The sequence below is a fragment of the Panthera onca genome, chromosome C1 (genome assembly GCF_046562875.1).
Source record: "Panthera onca isolate mPanOnc1 chromosome C1, mPanOnc1 haplotype 2, whole genome shotgun sequence".
In the NCBI taxonomy this organism is placed as follows: domain Eukaryota; kingdom Metazoa; phylum Chordata; class Mammalia; order Carnivora; family Felidae; genus Panthera; species Panthera onca.
Genome location: NC_138346.1, coordinates 18,219,848 through 18,238,783, shown reverse-complemented (window position 1 = coordinate 18,238,783; position 18,936 = coordinate 18,219,848). Strand labels below are relative to the sequence as shown.

The 18,936-nt window shown below is 45.0% G+C and overlaps 1 long non-coding RNA gene across 1 annotated transcript; it reads left to right on the top strand.

The window, feature by feature from the left end:
• Positions 1-599: 599 nt before the first annotated feature.
• Positions 600-7,126, top strand: LOC132673568 (uncharacterized). The gene is made up of 2 exons (XR_009608105.3): positions 600-691; positions 6,868-7,126. It is a non-coding gene; the product is annotated as an uncharacterized LOC132673568 (long non-coding RNA).
• Positions 7,127-18,936: the final 11,810 nt, after the last annotated feature.

The following is an 18,936-nucleotide window of genomic DNA, read 5'->3' as shown; positions in this document are numbered from 1 at the left end:
GGTGCTATAAAACTTTCTTTTGTTTCATGTTCTGGTTATTAAAAGTCAGCACAAATCTTCACAGCATTGAGAGACCAGCTTTGAGGATAATTTGGGTCTTCAAAGAACACTCCTCTGCCTCCTTGAAAAAGTTGTGTTAAAGCAATTAAATGTTATTTGAAGGAAAGAAAAAGCACAAGCTGACTACTGAATAACAGGACTAGTGTTAACAAAACAATCCTTACCCTGGGATCAAAGCCAGAGAGAGGCAGACAGATAGTGTGCAGGGGATAAGGGGAGAGAGGAAGAACGGGAGGTGTTAGAATGGCTTCGGTTCAATTAGGGATGCGGATGCGCAATTTGGGGATAGTCTTCTGAATTCAGAACAATAGCTGGCGATGGAAACGAGAATGGCCCCATGAGAACTCACAATGCAAGAAACACTGGATTCGGCATCTCTGTTCAGACAAGGGGCCAAATAAAGGAACAAAACAAACAAGCGGACATAATTGTTTGCCATTCAAGGGAGCCACAGACCGCTCGGCATATGGTGTGTGGAGATTCCGGAATGCACAGGCGATCTCATTTGGAATGACTATTCTTGTTCCAGAAGCCTGGGAGCCAGACGAGCTGGAGGCTGACTGAAAGATGAGGTGAACTGCACCCTCCATTTCTGATGCCGAAACAGTCTTTCTCAGCTTCAGCGCCCAAGGTATTCACCAGACTTGGCTCCAGTAGATATTCATTGTTTCCCAAACTCAAATCTCTCCCGCGAAGGACAAAGAGGTGCCACGACTGAAGAGATTTTGGAAATACGCGATAGACTGAAGAGTATCTCCAAAAGGGAGAGGCAAAAAGTCTTTTGAGTAACACTGGGAATAAGGGCCCCGGGTCCCCATATACCAATGGACGCGTGGGACGTCTGGTGCTTTTGTTGCTCTGTTTGTGGAGTGTTTAGACAATGGGGAAGACTGAGCTGTGGCCTGAGAAGGCCTGAGAGAGGTAACTACCTCTTAGTCTGGGGGCTTCCTGGCTTAGAAGCAAAAATTCACGGAGCATCATGCTCCCTGGGGGCAGGGAGGGGAAGGTGGACATGGCTGTTAACAAATTTAACTCTCCCAACCCTGTGTGTACTTAGGGAGTTAGTTCATTGCTTCTGAGCCATGTTACAAGGGGCAGAAGGAGAAATTCTTAGGCCAAATACATCTGGGAAACAGTTGAGGTAAAACAGGATTTTTTTTTTTTTTTTTTTTTTTTATTGCAGGACTTTTCATAACCTTTGGTATTCTAGGAAAGGGATATTGTGTGCAGCTTTTTCCAAGTGATTTGCTCATGGAAATATTTACTTGCATGGCATCTCTTGGGACTAATGTTCAACAGAACACACGTTGCAAAGGAAAGAAACTGAGTCAAGGAATCTTAGGGACCCTAGTGTCTGCTTCCTCATCTCAGAAATCAGGGTATAGATCCGGAGAGAGAAAATGATTGCGTCAGGATCACACAGATGGTTTTTGTCTCACACTGGAAGAGAAACTGGGGTACCATGTAGAAAGTAACAGGTCTTAGGAATCTGGGTATACTCTTTCTACTACGTCACATTGTACTTGTCACTGCCCCTTTGTACAGGGGTTTGATGCTATTCAATAGCAAAGCTGAGATCAGGAAGGACGGATAATCGGGGGTCAGATTTTGGAGCGGTTTGAATGCGAGATATTTTTGAATTTTATCCAGGTGTGTTATACTTCATCTTGTCACTTATTACACCGTATCATCATGGGTGCCACTGGAAGATTATGTTATTTTGCTCACATTTTGCTTCTTTCCCCATCTCTGCTACAGTGGGTGGAGTCTACTTCCTTGTCTCATTGATGTTGGGCTTGGACATGTGTTATGGGCTGAATTGTGTCCTCCCCCCACCCCAAATTCATATATTGAAGCCCTGACCCCCAGTACTTTAGAATGTGACTGTATTTGGAGATAAGCTCTTTAAACACGTGATTAAGTTAAAATGATGTTAGTAGGATGGGCACTAATCCAGTATGGCGGGTGTTCTTATGAGAGAAGGAGATTAAGGCCCAGACAGGCACAGAAGGAAGACCGAGTGAAGACACAGGGAGAAGTGACCATCTACAAGCCAAGGAGGGAAGCCTCAGAAGAAACCAACTCTGCCACACCTTGATCTTGGACCTCCAGCCTCTAGAACTGTGAGACAGTAGGTTTCTGTTGTTTAAGCCACCCAGCTGGAGGGACTGTGTCACAGCAGCTGTGGTAAACTAAGAGAATGTCTGAGAAAGTGTTCATGATGGGTAGGTGGCTATCATCCAAGGAATCATCAGGAACCCAGGCCTTTCCCATCTTGTGGCTCAGCCATCTTCAACGCATGGCTTCCAGAGTCAGTGTGCTTGTTTACAAGAAGATGGCAGTGGGAGAACTGTCTTATGGGCGATTTCTGGAAGTGGTGGTATATACCGCTTCCACTCACATTCCACGGTCAGAACTCCATTCATGGGCACACCTGCTGCGAAGGATGCTGGGAACTGTAGTCTGGCTGTGCACCAGGAAGAAGAGGAAGTGGATCTGGGGATTAGCCAGCCAGTCCTGGCCATATCTCTTAACTACCCCGTGGAATAGGTTGTGTGAGAAAATGGCAATAACTTCTCTTAGATCATAGGGCTGGCTAGAAAAGGGCATATACTTTATAAAAGAAACTTGTGCTCATTAAAAAAAACTGTGTAGAAGTGTGAATATAAAAAGTAACAGGCCCGTTTGTTCTTCCCCTCCCAAAGCCAGGTCCTGGAGGAGACCAGAGCCAGCCCCATGGCCTCGTGGGCAGGAATATCCCATCTGCTAAGGTGGTTTGTGGGAGGCGGGGCTTCCCACCCGTGCTCCGATAAACGATTGCCCAGGGAGTGTGTTCCTCCCCTAACACAAAAGTCACTTTCCTGGCCCTGGCGGTGCCCTGATTGGGAAATCACCCTGATTTCTACACGCAGAGAAACGAATAATGCTTTCCTTTCTGACTGGCATTTATTTGGTGGCAACTGACTGAGATTCAGACGAGGTCAGGAAGTCAGAAAAGTATCAGATCATTTTGGCTGAAATGAGTTGAACATCAGCTGGCGGGACAACCCAGACACACACTCAGCGATCATTACCAATTTTTTAAAAGCTTATTTATTTATTTTGGGAGTGGGGGGAGGGGCAGAGAGAGAGGGAGAGAGAGAATCCCAAGCCCCGACACAGGGCTCGAACTCACGAGCCACGAGATCATGACCTGAGGCGAAACCAAGAGTCGGACGCTCAACCGTCTGAGCCACCAGGAGCCCCAATTATTAATGATTTCTGATGTTGGTGGTCTTGGCACAATGAAACACAATCATGTCAGTAGCTCCAACTTTGATAGAACAGAGTTGTTGGGACTCCCTTGCTTTTCTCTTTCTACTAGAACATGTTGATTCTAACTAAACCTTGTTTAAGCTTGGAGCAATTTAAGACAAATTTTTCTCATTTTAGACAAGGAGGTGAGTTGAGATGGATTACCATCAAGTCATTTCTTCCAGGAGCATTTGTTCTAAGCACAGGAATAGCCCTCCAGTTTTGCCCTCCCCGACATTTGCAACACTCACCTTTGTTTCTTGCTGTTTGATTCTCTTGGGTGTCTCTTCTCTCCCAGGAACCCTTGCCTCACTCAGGTGCTGTTGCGTTGTTAGAAAATAGGTTTTAATTCTCTTAAGGTGAAACGTTTCCCTCATTCACGTTTCATTCAACAAACATTTATCAAATGCCTTGTGGTACCAGGTCCCCAGAGTACTAAAATGAATGAGACAGTCCCTGCCCTCCAAAACCTGTTGTCTACGGGGGTTGGCCCCATTGTTGCAGAATGGTGTCTTGTGGGAAGCTGGGTTATCTTATTCTGTGTTCCAGGAGCAGTTTAATGCATTGAATGAAAAGACTGAACACAATCTTGATATTCTTAAAACATTAAAAGGTGTCATTCTGGGCATACACGCAAATGTAAATAATTTCCCTTATTATTGAAAAAGGTGGTTGAACGGGAAGTAAGGACACTATTGCTGGAAAATAGCACATTACTCAAAAATGATGTGGAATGAATCACTGGCTTTATTAGAAAGTAGTTCTCTATTAAATAAATTATTGAACCCATTTGGGAGGGGCCTAATAACAAATAGTCTATATTCTGTCTTTTCCTTCTGTCTGTCCTTCCTTTCCTCCTTCCTTCCTTCCCTCCCTCTGCTATCCCTCTCTCTCCCTCCCTTGATCTTTTTTTCATTTTTAACATTTATTGAAAACCTGCCACATTCATAGTGTTCTATAGCTAAGATTTTCCAGCATAGGCCATATTTTAATAATTTTATTCTTTTCCAATAAGATGTTTTATTAAATATTTAACTAACTGTGATTTGGTTTCAATATCCTTGTTAAACTTTTCACATGACAGAACTCACAAAATGGAAAAAAAATCCTTGCTAGGCCTTGGGCTTTTCTATCTGGCTTGGGAAGTATGCCCCTGGGTATGGTAAAGGTTCTGGAATAAGCTGGAATGGGACAGTGTGGGGACACACAGGTGAATAGGGCTCAGCCCCTGTTATGATCTAACAGGAGAGATAAGGTGAAATCTGAGTCTCTGTCACAAAGGCACAATTTACTGAGTGCACACCACATCCCTCATTGGCTTTCCCCAACCAATCTTTTAGGAAGTGTGTAGAAAGTGAGAAATTACTTCCACTTGATTTTATCCCTATACATTTAGGTTTGAGACAACCCTTATAGACAATATGTTTCCTAAGAATTGGCTTTTTGTTGATTTGATAAAATCCAAGATACTGAACTCATTGGGAGAATTTGACTTCTCTGTTATAAGTTGTGGGGGCCAAGAAACTATGGCCATCTGTTTTCGTAAGGCCTGGGGCTAAGAATGGATTTTACATTTTTAAATGGTTGACAAAAAATCAAAAGAAGACTATTTCATGACATGAGAAAATGATATGAAATTCAAGTTTCCATGTCCATAAATAAAGTTTTATTGGAACACAGCCATGCTTATTAATTTACATATTGTCCATGGCTGCTTTTGCTACAATGGCAGAGTTGAGTATTCATGATAGAGGCCATATGGCCCAGATGTAAAGCTGGAAATATTTATTATCTGGTCCTTTAAGAAGGCTTGCTAACCCCCTGATATATTGTTTTATTTGCTAGTGGAGAAAAGTTAAAAAAGGCATTTAACACCTGGACCCAGAATCTCTTCTAGAGAAGGAATGGTCTTTGTTTAGAAAAATCCTCAGATGGACCATTTGGATGTGCAAGGCTGGGAGTAGCACCCAGCTGCTTTGTATAAAAATGGAGGACAGATGCCTCTGTCCCTAACCTTCCTCGTCCAGTTTAGAAAGAAGTCTCTTATAGTAAAACGTACTCAGGTTTGAGTCCCACCTCTGTGTGCCTTCTGGACAGTCATTTAACCATTCTGATCTTCAGGTTCTTTATTTGTAATGTGAGAACAATAGCCAAATTTACCTCTCAGATTTGTCTGATGATAAAGTGAATTAATGTATATAAAGCACTTAACATAGGGCTTGGCACATAGTATTTTCTTAGCCTGTGCCTTGCCATTCTTGTTGTTCTTCTTCTCCTTTTCTTCTCCTTTTCTTCTTCTTCCTCTTCTTCTTCTTCTTCTTCTTCTTCTTTTTCTTCTTCTTCTTCTTCTTCTTCTTCTTCTTCTTCTTCGAGAGAGAGAGACAGACAGAGACAGAGAGAGACAGAGAGAGTGAGACAAAAGGAGAGAGAAAATCTCAAGCAGGATCCATGCTTAGCATGGAGCCCAATGTGGGGCTTGATCCCATGACCCTGGAATCATGGCCTGAGCTGAAATCAAGAGTTTAACCTACTGAGCCACCTGGGTGCCCCGAGCCTGGCACATAATAAGCTTGCTATCTCTTCTAGCTATGATTTATGATTATCATGATTATATTTATAGGATACAGGAAAATTAAATGAAATAATATACACAAAGTGCCTAGAATACTGGCTAGCAAAATCCCTTTTACATTCCAATGGAAGGTACCCTGATGTTCAATCCTTCTTGGAGCCAGGTCTCTGATGCAGTCTGATCCTCAGATGTTTGGATGTGTATCTGAAGCCAGAACTGGTATCAGGGACACCTGGAGGGTCTGGGTAGTGTGACCCTTGGATATGAAGGGTGGGTGTGATTAATAATGAGTTTTAGCATAAGCAGTGTCCTTGTATAGAGCTGACATTGTCTTTTCAGAGGTTGAACAGGAAGAAACTGGTTAGTGGTGCAATGGGATGTACAGTATCCAGAAAGAATCTACAGATAGTGATGGCTGTTTGCTTGATTTTCCAAGAAAATAAGGAGTGCCCAGGAAATAGGAATGTTTAACTTCACGCAACAGAGGCCGGGGGACACTAAGGAGTGTTTTTTGATGATGATGAGTTGTTTAGACCTTGTATCCTCAGCAAAGGGTTTCCATCAACTATAAACTTAGAATAAATGCTGTCGGCTGGTCTAGAAGCTGCTTTTAAAACCTGTTAGATGAGCGTACACCATTCTGTGTGTGAGTACTTGTTTAGAGCTTGGATTCTAGAGGCAGAAAGATGAGCCAAATTCAGATCTTGCGTTGGCCATTCATTAACAGTGACCTCGCACAAGTGACTTCACTCATCTGTGCCTCATTGGCTCACCTGTAAATCAGAAATAATAACAACACCTACTTTTGGTAGCCAGCTGGCCCCCAGGGACCCCCACCTACTGGTATTCACTCCCTTAGTATCTCCTCCTACATCGAACCAAGGTTGTCCACGTGACCCAGAGAACACACTAGAAGTAACATGTATCACTTTGATTCTCAGATTACTTGATCCAGGTGAAGCCAGATGCCGTGAAGTGAGGACACTCAGGCAGTCGGTAGAGAGGCCCACGTGGGTTGGAACTTAGGCCTGCCAGCAGCCACATGAATGAACCTTGAAATGGGTCCTCTGCCCCCAGAAGATAGCACCTCTGGCCAAATTTCCATCCACGTGAGAGATCCTGAGCCGGAACCACCCAGCCAAGCTTCTCCCCCCAGTCCTGACTCACAGAAGCGGAGATAATAAATGCTTGTTGGTTTAAGTTGCTGCATTTGGGGTACTTTGTTACATAACTGACACAGCACCTCATAGAGCTGTTAATATTTATAATGCTCTAGAACAGTACCTGCCACACAGTAATCAACATGTAAGTGCTTGTCAAACATATAAATTCACAGATAAATACATACCTAACTGAGGGATTAGGGTGAAGGAAGTGTCCTTTTGGTTGGTCAAGACTCAAATAGTCAAGTCTTGGCTGTTTCAAAATCAAAGCCTTCTGCTTTCTTCAGGGCAATCTTGCCTGTTTTCATAACAATTTGCGATAAGGAGGAGATCCTGATTTATATTTCCCACAGAAGAGAAGAGAGATTGAAATGGTAAGTGCCAAAGAAATTAAAAGTCATTTCGGTTTTTCAATTCATTACTTCTGGAAAAAAACTCAAGCCCAGCTTCATTACTAGTGCTCTGTTTTAGTGCTGATGATAATTGCAAAGGCAGTATTTTTAAATTAGAATGTATAAGACCACATGTAATTAACCTGTACAGAAGGGCTGAGACTTCATATTAGACTATTAAATCAATCCCAGCAGAATCACTAATGCTGAGCAATTGATTTGAAAATACTGTACGGGCAGAGTAAAGAAGCTGGATGCTAATTACCATCCACGAGAATTTAGCACACTCCTCGGATGTAGTTAGAGTGGCAGGCTTTTTCCTCTGGCCCTTAACCCACTCAAAGCTGAGAATGAAAATTAGTGCAGACTGAAGACTTAAAACAACCTGGAGTTTAAGGCAAGAGAGGGTTTTTCTGCTGCTCTTCGAGTGTGATGATCATAAGGGGACTCTCAACTGTTTGGATGCTGTGACTTGGAAGACTGAACTTGTGCGCTCTTGTTTTGGGATCCAGGTGAAAAGGAAGACTCTTATTATAGCATTTCTTTTTTTTTATTAAAAATTTTTAAAAATGTTTATTTATTTTGAGACAGAGAGAGAATGAGCTTGTGCATGTGTGCAAGCAGGGAAGGGGTAGAAAGAGAGAATCCCAAGCAGGCTCTGAGAAGTTGGTGCAGAGCCTGACATGAGGCTCAACCCCAGGAACCGTGAGCTCATGCCCCGAGCTGAAATAAGGAGTTGGACGCTGAACCAGCTGAACCACTGTGGTGCCCCTGGTTGTATTATTTCTTGATGTGGTGGGCATGAGCTACTCCTTCTACTACTTGCATTTTGTGTACCACCCTCTTACCCATTCCTCTCTCAAGTCATCTCCATTTCTATTTCTTCTTGTAGGCTACCCTGTAACATCCATTGTCTTGCTTTATTCTTTGTCTTTTTCACTTGATGAATCATTCAAGCGACCTGCAAATACCTACTGGCTTATCCAACAAAAAGAGCAGTAACAACAGCAGCTTGCATTTATGGAGTGCTAGGGCACAGGATGCAAGTTGGCTATCGGAATCCAGTCCTTGCTTCCCCTAAGGGATGTGGGTGAAGCCAGGCACAGGGTCAAATTACACTTCCCGGGTTCGCTTGTGTTGAGATGTGGCCAAGTCCCTCCATGGCGCTGTGAGGAGAAGTGATGTGTGTCACGTCCAGGCCGAGCCCTTTCAAAGAATGGGTGTATGTCCTCCTGACTCCATCTCTTTGCCGGCTGGATGCAGACGATGACATGTCCCTAGAGCCACAAGATGGGGTGAGTCTGGGTCGCTGAATCGCCATGCGGAGAAAGGCCAAGATGAACCAGGTTCATGTTCAGGGGTCTATCGTGTGACCAAGAAACACTTTGTGTTTGGCCGATTGTACATTTTAAGGTATATCTGTCGTATCCCTTTAGCTTGCCCCCTGCTAACGTTTGCATGCATTACCTCATTTAACCCCCTAGCAACCGTATTAAGGGCACCATTATTACTCTATGTTACAAAAGAAGAAACAAGATCTCAGGAGATTAAACAACTTGTCTGAGGACACCCAGATAGTAATCGACAGACCCGGCACTGAGGAATTGCTAAAGAAGTTCAAAATGTAGTCTTTGGACTGTGGTAAGCTACAGGTTACAGAGGCCCATCCTCTTTATGACTGAGAATAATTAGATAACCAACCAATGCTGATGCTTTACAGCTGGCCATCCATTCTCACTGGTTGGTGCCTATGCCTTGCTGCTATTAAATATTTTTTCTGCTTAAGGCAAACTATGGTGGTGGATGCCTCTCTCCTGTGGCTGTGAGGTTCTGTGGGGCTCCAGGGTGAAGAGGTTGGTGACCGTTGAGAAGCCATTCTTGTTCTTCCGGTGCACCATGATATGAATGCGGCCAACACTTCTTGGGCGTTCTTGTTGCAGTGCTGTAAATCTGAGTCTGGCTTCTAAAATAAAAACAATAACAACAACAATTTTTACAGGGTGGGGGTGGAGGTAGCAGGGAGAGTCAGGGGTCAGTCTTCTTTGGTTGGACGTTACTATTAGGCCTAATCAGGTTAAAATGAAACCCGGAATGATCACTGGCACTTCCTTCGTGTCTCGGGTTGGGTTCCTTCATGTGTGTTCATGTGAAGTGACCAATATGGATGTTCTCCCCGGGAAGACAAGTAGGGGAGTGGGGACCGGGACAGGGGGGAAAGGAAGGTAAGCAGGGGTGAGGTTTCAGGTGATGTTCCAACTTGTTGAATGACCTGGTGTGGAAATCACCTGCAGAGGTTGCCCCGACCCTTCACCTGGCAGGCTCTGGCTCCCGCGGTAACTCCCAGGTACTTCCGGGCCTCCGCGTGGCTGTGGTTGTTCTAGGGAAGTCCTCTGCAGATGCAGCAGGCATGGGGGCTCGGGAGGGCCACAGGGAACCCGACAGGGACCTGGGCAGGCACCGGCAGGAGCTGCTGCGCCTCAGGAGACGGCGCTTGTCCACAGACACTGGTGGCTTCTCTCGCTTCTCTTTCTCGCCTGGTTTCCCCCTCTTCCCTTTGCTAACCTGGGCTCCAGCCAAAGACCCCCCTATTCCATTACTTGGTTACATCTTCCCTTTTATGCCTTTGCCCTTTCATTCCTTTTGCTGGGAACGACTCCTCCTCTCTCCTCTTCCCTAACTCAGATCGCAGGCATCCCCGGTGCCCATCCAGAGGCTCTCCTTGTGTGGAGCCTTTCTTTACACCCTCAGCCTGAGGCATCTGTCCATCTGCCCTCTGCCAGCACTTCATATATTCTATCGCTGGCTGTGGAGCAGGAGGTATATGTTCCCTATCCTTTCCTGTCACCCCACCCACAGCAGCGAGTTTGACAGGAAAGTGAGGAACGAGAGAGTACATGGCAATGGGAGCTGGGAGCCTCTGAGGCAAGGATGAGCACTGGGGCTGCTAGACTATACAGTACCTTGGTAGGAATTAGGCAAAACAGCCTCCCTGGGTAGACAGAGGCTTGAGAAAGGTGCATGACTAGGTAAGGGTGCACGTTTCGGTTGGTTACTTTTGCACAGTGCACAGCTGGCACAACTGTACACTGGGGCCCTACTTTGCACACTCTTTTCTGAGCTGGGTTCAGGTAGGGGATTGGGGATATATGTGGTTGAATCATAGAGGAAAGGAACTGTTGTCTGGATTCCTACAACATAGTATGTGTGAGGAAGGATAGCATTGTCTGAGAGAGATGTGGCCTAGGCCAGCTTTGCCTTCAGCATTGGGGTAATCATTAAAAAAATTTTTTTTTAATCTTTATTTTTGAGAGAGAGAGAGAGACAGAGACAGAGACAGAACATGAGTGGGGGAGGGGCAGAGAGAGGGAGACACAGAATCCGAAGCAGGCTCCAGGCTCTGAGCTGTCAGCACAGAGCCCGACACGGGGCTCAAACTCATGAACCGTGAGATCATGACCTGAGCTTGGAGTTGGGTGCTTACCTGACTGAGCCACCCAGGCGCCCCTGGGGTAATCATTTCTGATGGTACTGTGACAGGTGTCAAAACTTGCCCCCAATTTTTTGATGCTCCTTCCATTGAGAGGTGGGACAAATTCCCCACAAATATTAGTGGCCTCAGTGACCCACTGGCAACCAACAGAATGGAATGGAAATGACACCGAGTGACTCCTGAGGTTGGGGTAAGTAGAAGCTATGTAGTTTCTACTTTTGTTTCTTGGAACACTTACTCTTGGATGCTGTGTGTCAGAACCCAGCTGCCATGCCGTGAGAAGTCCAAACCACATGGAGAGGTCATGTGGAGGTGCTTGCTTCAAGGAATGGCCCCAGCTGAGCTCCTGGCTGACAGCCATCTTGGACGTCCAGCCCATTGGGCTTTCAGATGACAGCAGCCCCTCCCCCCCCCCCCCCCATCTGACTAAAACTACATGAAAAGTCCTGGGTAAGAATCACCCAGCTGATCCAATTCATGATGGACCAAATCCCAAACCAGAGAAAGTGACTGTTTTTAACCACTAAGTTTTGGGGGTATTCATCATGCAGAACAGGCAGGTAGATTGCCTCTGCCTATCCTTGCTTCCCAAAAGTGTTTTGTGTTGAGGTCTGGGTGGAGAGAATATAAATTTCCAAACAAACCCTTGGGTTCCCCTGTGTTTGTACTAGATGTTTTCTTATTTAAAATCTTTGTGACATTTCACACATATTTGAAGCTGGAAAGGCTTGTTAATGGGTTAAATTTAGAGGCTGTTACTTTCTTGTATTGTCAGTAAGAAAAGCAGCTCTATTAATAAGATTTAAAATGCCTTTTAGTTATTTGCGGTTGGTTAGATATACCTGAGGAGGGTTGCATACCAATGCCACATTAAAGAAGGAAAAGGAAAGGAAAGAAAAATCCCTAAGTTCTTTAATAGAGTCTGACGTTACAGTTTTTAAAAATTCTTGGCCAAGATTCTACTAAGTTGTGCTCAGTGGAGTTTGTGCCATATTTAGTTTGCCATCCAGAAAACTTCCATGGAAATCGAGATTTGGAGGAAGACAAGTGAGGATCCCACCTGAAGCCTTCAGGTAGCCCAAAGTTGCCAAGATGTTTGGAGTTCAAAGTTGAGTAGCTTAGTTTTCTTCCTTCATTTGTCAGACTGAAAACCGAAAGTGGATTTTCGGGATTCGAAGAGATCATCACCCAGGCAGAACTTACGTTTGATTTTGTATAAGCAAGTACACTTCAGGAAATTAATGAAACCGGCTGAACTTTAGTATTTGATGGGCCCAGGCTTCAGGTGCTTTAAGATTGATTTGGAATCATTCTTCCACTGAAGGCAGTGGTTATAGCCGTGTTCTGACTGGTTGCTAAACTAGATAGCCTCTTCACATTTGGCTGATTTAACACATCTTCCAAGGGGAAGGGTTACTGCAGATCTAGTATTTGGACTTAGTTAGGTCTCTGAGTCATGGCTTAGGGGTTGTCTCAGGTTGATGTATTAAGTGCTGTTCTTCAATTTCCAGGTTATACTGTGGTTTTCCATGTGTTTCAGACCAGTCTTCCTGTATGTTAGTCCTAGGGAGGGACCAGTGCAATACACATGACTGGGGAGCAGTGAAGTAGGGATGTGAACACAGACTTCCTTTATTTTATTGTTCCTTAGCTCCCTGAGGCAGCAAGGGGTGCAGGCCCCCCTCCTAGGCAATAAGCAGATTCAGTCAAGATGATGCCCTGAGCATAATCAGGCATATGAGCTATGCCCCAGGCACTGCTGGGAATGGGCGCAGGTCAGGCGAGCAAGATGGGCATGATCTCCTTCAGGGAGTTTCAAGTTGAGTTGGGGAGACAGGTAGTCACATCACAGACATAACCCCAGTGTAGTGGGGGATCATGAAGGACATGCACAGGGAACCGTGATCACGATTCCCAAGAGGGACTTACTTAGGACAGAGCAGACAGGGAAGGCATTTAGCCTCCAGCCTGAAGGATAAGAAGGTACCATTATTGAGAACGGGAGGTCAGAGGGTGGGGGAAAGGGGCAGATGACCTCAGAGAAGAGAGGTTTGCACTTGACAGTGACTGTTTTGAGGGTATTTTATTATGTCTTCCTGGTGTATTAGCTGTCTCAGCCTTAGCTCTCATGGGGGCTTTCTGGGCTCAGCGGACTGAGGGAAGATATTTGTTTGGGAGCTAAGGGCCCCTACTGCCCACACCTGCTCTCACCTTTACAGATAGTTTTAACTTGAGGGGGTCTCCTGGGAGTTGTCAGATGTAGTGCAGGCCCTACCCCCTGCCTATACCCACTCCTCACTTGAGTGCTGTTTTCAGTTCCACTGGAAGAAGTATCCAAGGAGCCCTGGGGCTGACAGGTCTGTGCAGGACATTGTTTTGCCAGGCCAAGTGGAAGGGGGTTGGGCCTGGGCTATTCAGCTGCCCTAGAGCTTGGTGGGATGGGGTGTGGACCTGCAAGTGTGCAGAAGACCCTGGGGAGATAGAACTCTTGAATCCTACCATTGGCTCTGGTCCCGCTGAAATCACCCACTCCTCCTCCTTGAGTCCCAAGCATAAAGTCAGGGCAGCCTGATAAACCACCAAAGAAAAGAGGCACGGTCCATGTGTGCAGGTATGCACACGCGTACACACTCATTAATCTGGAGAGGGTGGGGCAGAGACACTTTGTACAGACTCTCCAAGCTCATTTAAAGTCTTAAGAAAATTCCTCAAAGGCTCCATTTATCTTTTAGAAGGTCAATTTCTTTCAGAGGTGTTCTACATCAAGGTTGTTTACATAGATTTTGCTAGAGGGAAGGGTATTGCTTATCCAACAGAAAGTAAATCCACTTTTCCTGTGTGGTTTTTTTTTCCCCCCTCTTCTCTAGAGCATTGGAGACAACTCAGCATGCATCTTTTTGGAACCTGACTCTGAGCTCCAGTCCCTCATGTCCCCAATTACAATGGCCTCTAACCCATGGCTCATCCAAATCCCTCATGGCTCAGAGTAAACACATTTTCACTAGTTAGTCTTTCCATTGGGAAGTCACGGGACATCTTATTGTAAGTAACATCAGATGAGATTTTGGGAGAGTTTCACCAAGTGTAAATCAATGCCTTGAGGCTTTGGGAGTATTCCTTCTTGTCCTTTCTCTTGGAATATGCAGTTTATTCCCCATGGGTATAGTTTAGCACGATCTCAAACTAGAAACTTATTGAAAGTAATCCCCAACACAATTCCAAACTTTCTTGAACATCTCTTTCAGCAAAAAGAATAGAATCTAGTTTTTTCCCCCTTATGAATAAATGCACATGTCATCCAGTTTTTCCACCTCAATTTAGGAGGGAACAAAGTATTACAACTCTGGGTCAGGGTCAGGGTCATCTTTATTTGTCTCTGAAGTGTCCTGGGATCCACTAAGCCATCACCGAACTCTGCAGGCTTGTTTGTGTACCTGCTCTGTGCCAAGCTCTGTGCTGGGTGCTAGGGATGGAAAACTACTCAGGATATCACCTTTACCTCGGAGAAACTAAGGTGTACCCCAGCAGCAAAAGACAGGTAGAGAATTAACCATAGGATAAAATGACAAGGATAAAAGGGAGATACTTATATATTATAGATATATACACTACAGGAATGAATAGATGGGAAAGGAAATCTTTCTGCCGTGGGGAGGAGGAGGCAGTGGGTGATTTGTTCCCTAGGGGACATTTGGCAATGTCTGGGGACATTTTTGATTGTTAAAATTGGATGTTGGCGGGGTGGGGGAGTACTCCTGGCATCTAATGGGTTGAGGGATGCTGTAACCATCCTATAATGCTTGGGACACCCTGTTACAAGAAAGAATTGGGTCCTTCAAATGTGAAGGATGAGAAGTAATACCCTAGGGTCTGAGCTGGACCTGAAACATGGCTGGAGTCTACTGGGCTGCAAATAGGGAAGGCCATTCTGTGCAAAGCCCTTACTCCATCCCTGGCTTTGGGGATGCTACAGGGGGCAAGACTGAGAAGAGATGAGGCTCTGGGTTTGGGGGGCTCAGCTCGCAATGATGGTGTTCCTGGGTGGCTTCAGAGTTGGCTTTAGGTGGTTCCTGCACCTAGTGTGGTGCAAGTCAGGGGTAACTGGGCAGGAGAATGATATTTTCTTCTTTTAATGGTGGCTCAAGAGGGAGAATTGAGGAATTCTCTTGGCCCTGAAGAGAATGGGTGTACAGCATGCCTGGAAAGATACAATGGAGAGAGCAACAGCAGGAGATACCCCCACCCCCCACCACAATAAGTGACTTAACTTGGACCTGTGCTTTGCAACACTAGGGAGGCAGCCAGCCCACTGCATATGAGCACTTAGAGCTAGAGACTTAAGGGCCAACTGGTAAACCTGTTCCACCCAGGATCTGGACTGGAAGGCTGGAGCCGTACCTTTGATTTTCTGATGTCTTTGGACAGATGCTAGAAAGGTGTTCTTAAGTGAAGTGAAACAGCATTATCTGAATGGACCCTTCACCCCCCACAACCCTGCGAGGTTGCTCCCCAAAAGGTAATAGTACATTTAAGTACAATAGTACAATTAAAGAAACTGAGACTCAGAGCAGTTTGGGTGCTGCTGATTGGAAAGGTGGAGAAGCCAGAGTCCTGGTTTGGCTGGTGGACCAAGGCTGAGCTATTTGCTGGAATTGTGCATAGCCCTCGATCGGCTCTGTCCTCCAGCCCTCTGACAGCTGCTCTCACTTGCGCTGGGCTTTGTGGCCTCTGTTTTCCCCTAGCTTTCATTTAACACCACCATGAGAACACTCCAAGGGTGGGCGCCTGGGTGGCTCAGTCAGTCAAGCTTCCGACTTTAGCTCAGGTCATGATCTCACGGTTCGTGGGTTCCAGCCCTGCATTGGACTCTGTGCTGACAGCTTGGAGCCTGGAACCTGCTTTGGATTCTGTCTGTCTGTCTGTCTACCTCTCTCTCTCTCTCTCTCTGCCCCTCTCCCACTCTCACTCTGTCTCTCTCTCTCTCTTAAAAATAAATAAACATTAAAAAAAAAAAAAAGGTGTAAGAATGAGATCTCTCACAATACCTCACCCTGGGGGAATTGTTTGGTTGTGCTTCCTGCCATTATCCATACAGATCTATAGTTGCAAAAATAGCATAATTGTTGCCGAGTCCTTTTGCACATGTGATGTGCTTGCCCATGTTCTGCATAGACCCCATGAATCATTTTAATGAGCGCATGTTATTCCATCAAGGTGGAGTGCTATCATTTACCTATCAATTCCCCTCTGTGGTCATTTCAGAGGCTTCCAGAGTCTCAGAATCACAAATATCATTGTAGTGAATATCTTTGTGTGAATAGATCTTTTGCTTTCTTTCAAAGATTTCTTTAGGATACATTTCCAGCAGTGGGATTAATGTGTCAAAGGGTATGAATGTCTTCATGATTTCTGATATATGTTGTCAAATTGCTTTCTAGGAGTGTAGCAATTTACATACCTGACATGAATAAATGAATGTAGCAGGTGGGCAAAATGTTGCCAACATTGAATATTATTAATTTTATTTTCAATTTTTTTTGGTGGTTTAATATGTGTCAAAGAATCCCAATTTAAATACATGGGATATGCCTAGGATGCAGGTTGGCACATGGTAGTTGTTTTTGTTGATGTTTCCTTGCAGGTTATGATCCCTGTCCTGCCCTTGGACTAGAGCCTAGGTCTTCTGTCTGTCCTGTACAACAACCCCCCCAGCCCCCACCTCCCGCATGATCTTGACTGCCATCATTCTCCTGTGAGTGCCTGTTCCCTTAAATGTTAGGCATTAATGGCGATACTGAGCATCTAGGTTGAGCCCCTGTGTAGCACAGTGGTTGAAAGACTCTTCATATTCATCTCGTGGCTCCTTAGTTTGTCAGCTGCGTGACCTTTGATAAATTACTTAATTTCTCTAAGCCTGGATTTAATTGAGATAATGTATGTTAAGCACATAACACCACGCCGGATATAGAGTAACGCTAGTGTTAATAATCGATTTTAGACATTTTTTGCTTTTGTTTTTGTTTTTAATGTTTATTTATTTTGCACGCGCAAGAGAGTGAGCAGGGAGGGTCAGAGTGAGAGGGAGAGAGAATCCCAAGGAGGCTCCATGCCATAAGCACAGAGCCTGATGTGGGGCTCGATCCCACAAACAGTGAGATCAAGACCTGAGCTGAAATCAAGAGTCAGATGCATAAACCGACTGAGCCACCTAGGCACCCCAATAATAATCGATTTTAATAAATCATGTCAGTCTCTGAGAGAGGCGATGTTATATCCTCATTTTACAGATGAGGAATTGAGGCTCTGAGGAGTTAAAGTACTTTGTCCAGTATGGGCAATGCGATGCGATGTGATCTCTGGCCCTCACCCTCTGTGGCTTGGATCAGTGGGCTCTGTGGGTGGGAGGGGAATTCAGGAAAGCCCTCTTTAGACTGGGACAGCCAGCACTAACTTACCTATACATGGAAATGACTGCAGGCTACAGACAAATGGGTCTCTAAACCCAAACTGAATGAATTCCACACTGCTCCTTGTCTGGATTCCCCAAATTCCAGCCACCACTCCAGTGCTGCCTAATCTGGGAGGGAGGTATGGCTGAGGGAAAGTTCGAGTGGCAAGGGATTAATCTTAACCAGTTACGGTTAAAATGTCTCACTTCTGGAAATTTTGCAAACACGTATGACTGTGTGCACCACAGCTCCAGGCCTTGGGAGGGGCCGGCTGTGTGAGGGTCCCTTAAGCTGAAGCTTCATTGGCTTCATGATAAATCGGTTGTGGGCCTGCTCTCTTGACTAGCAGTTTACCAGGCATAGCATGGACTAGTTACTTCAAAAAAAATTTTTTTTTTAACTTTTATTTATTTTTGGGTGGGGAGAGGCAGAGAGAGAGAGAGACAGAGACAGAGACAGAGACAGAGACAGAGGGAGACACATAACCCGAAGCAGGCTCTAGGCTCTGAGCTGTCAGCCCAGAGCCCAACGCAGGACTTGAACCCACAAACTGCTAGATCATGACCTGAGCCAAAGTCGGATGCTTAACAGACTGAGCCACCCAGGCGCCCCTGGGCTAGTTACTTTTGGTGGCTTGTCCCTTTTTTCTGAATTAGAACTTTGCCATTAGCATAGTTTCAGTCTGAGAGTTACTGCCAGGATGGAATTACTCTAATTAAGAGGAAAAGAAAAATATGTTGCTAGTCATTAATTTTTCTTGATTAGAAGGTGACCCAGTTTGAGGTTAAAAGAAGAGGATGGAGGTAGTAATTTAGTGCCTGGGGGGGTTTGTGGAGATTTTCTTGGGCTGGAGAAACGACAGCTGGCTCCAAGATGGCCATCTGATTTGAATTCATAGCTACACGTAAATAGATGTGTAAGAGATCTTCAGGAATGGTGTGCTAATTTTTGGAATGAATAAAAGCAAGGGTGCTACCCTCCGACGCCATGTCTATGTCCCCAAAAATGTTCGGAGGCATTTTCTCTTAAATGTGAAAATACTATATTTTCATATTTCCTTGATATGAGGATCCATGCCTTGACTGGTCAAATTCTGGGATGGCAAGAAACTTATCTTTAGCCTATGCCCATAGCATTGAATGTATGTTAGCATAGTTACAATATTTCAGCTCTCTTAATAAAGCACACAAAATTTTGAGGTTTCTGTGATGAAAGCAATGCATCATGTAGGGCAAAGAGCACACACTTGGAGCCGGAAGACCTGAGTGTGAGTTCTGCTTCTGCCGTTGGCTAGCCCCGTGACTTTGGAATTAATCTTTTGGGGCTCTCTGAACTTATTTGCAACATTACAGACCTAGTTTGAGGAATCTAATGAGATAACTAAACATATGGAAAAACAAAGTGATATACAAATGTTTTAGTGGTATCCCTGAGTTCTCTGATGACTTATAAATTGGGATTTCAAGCAGCATCTTTGGGAAGGTGAGGCAGGTGTCTAAGTTTTCATTTTAAGGGC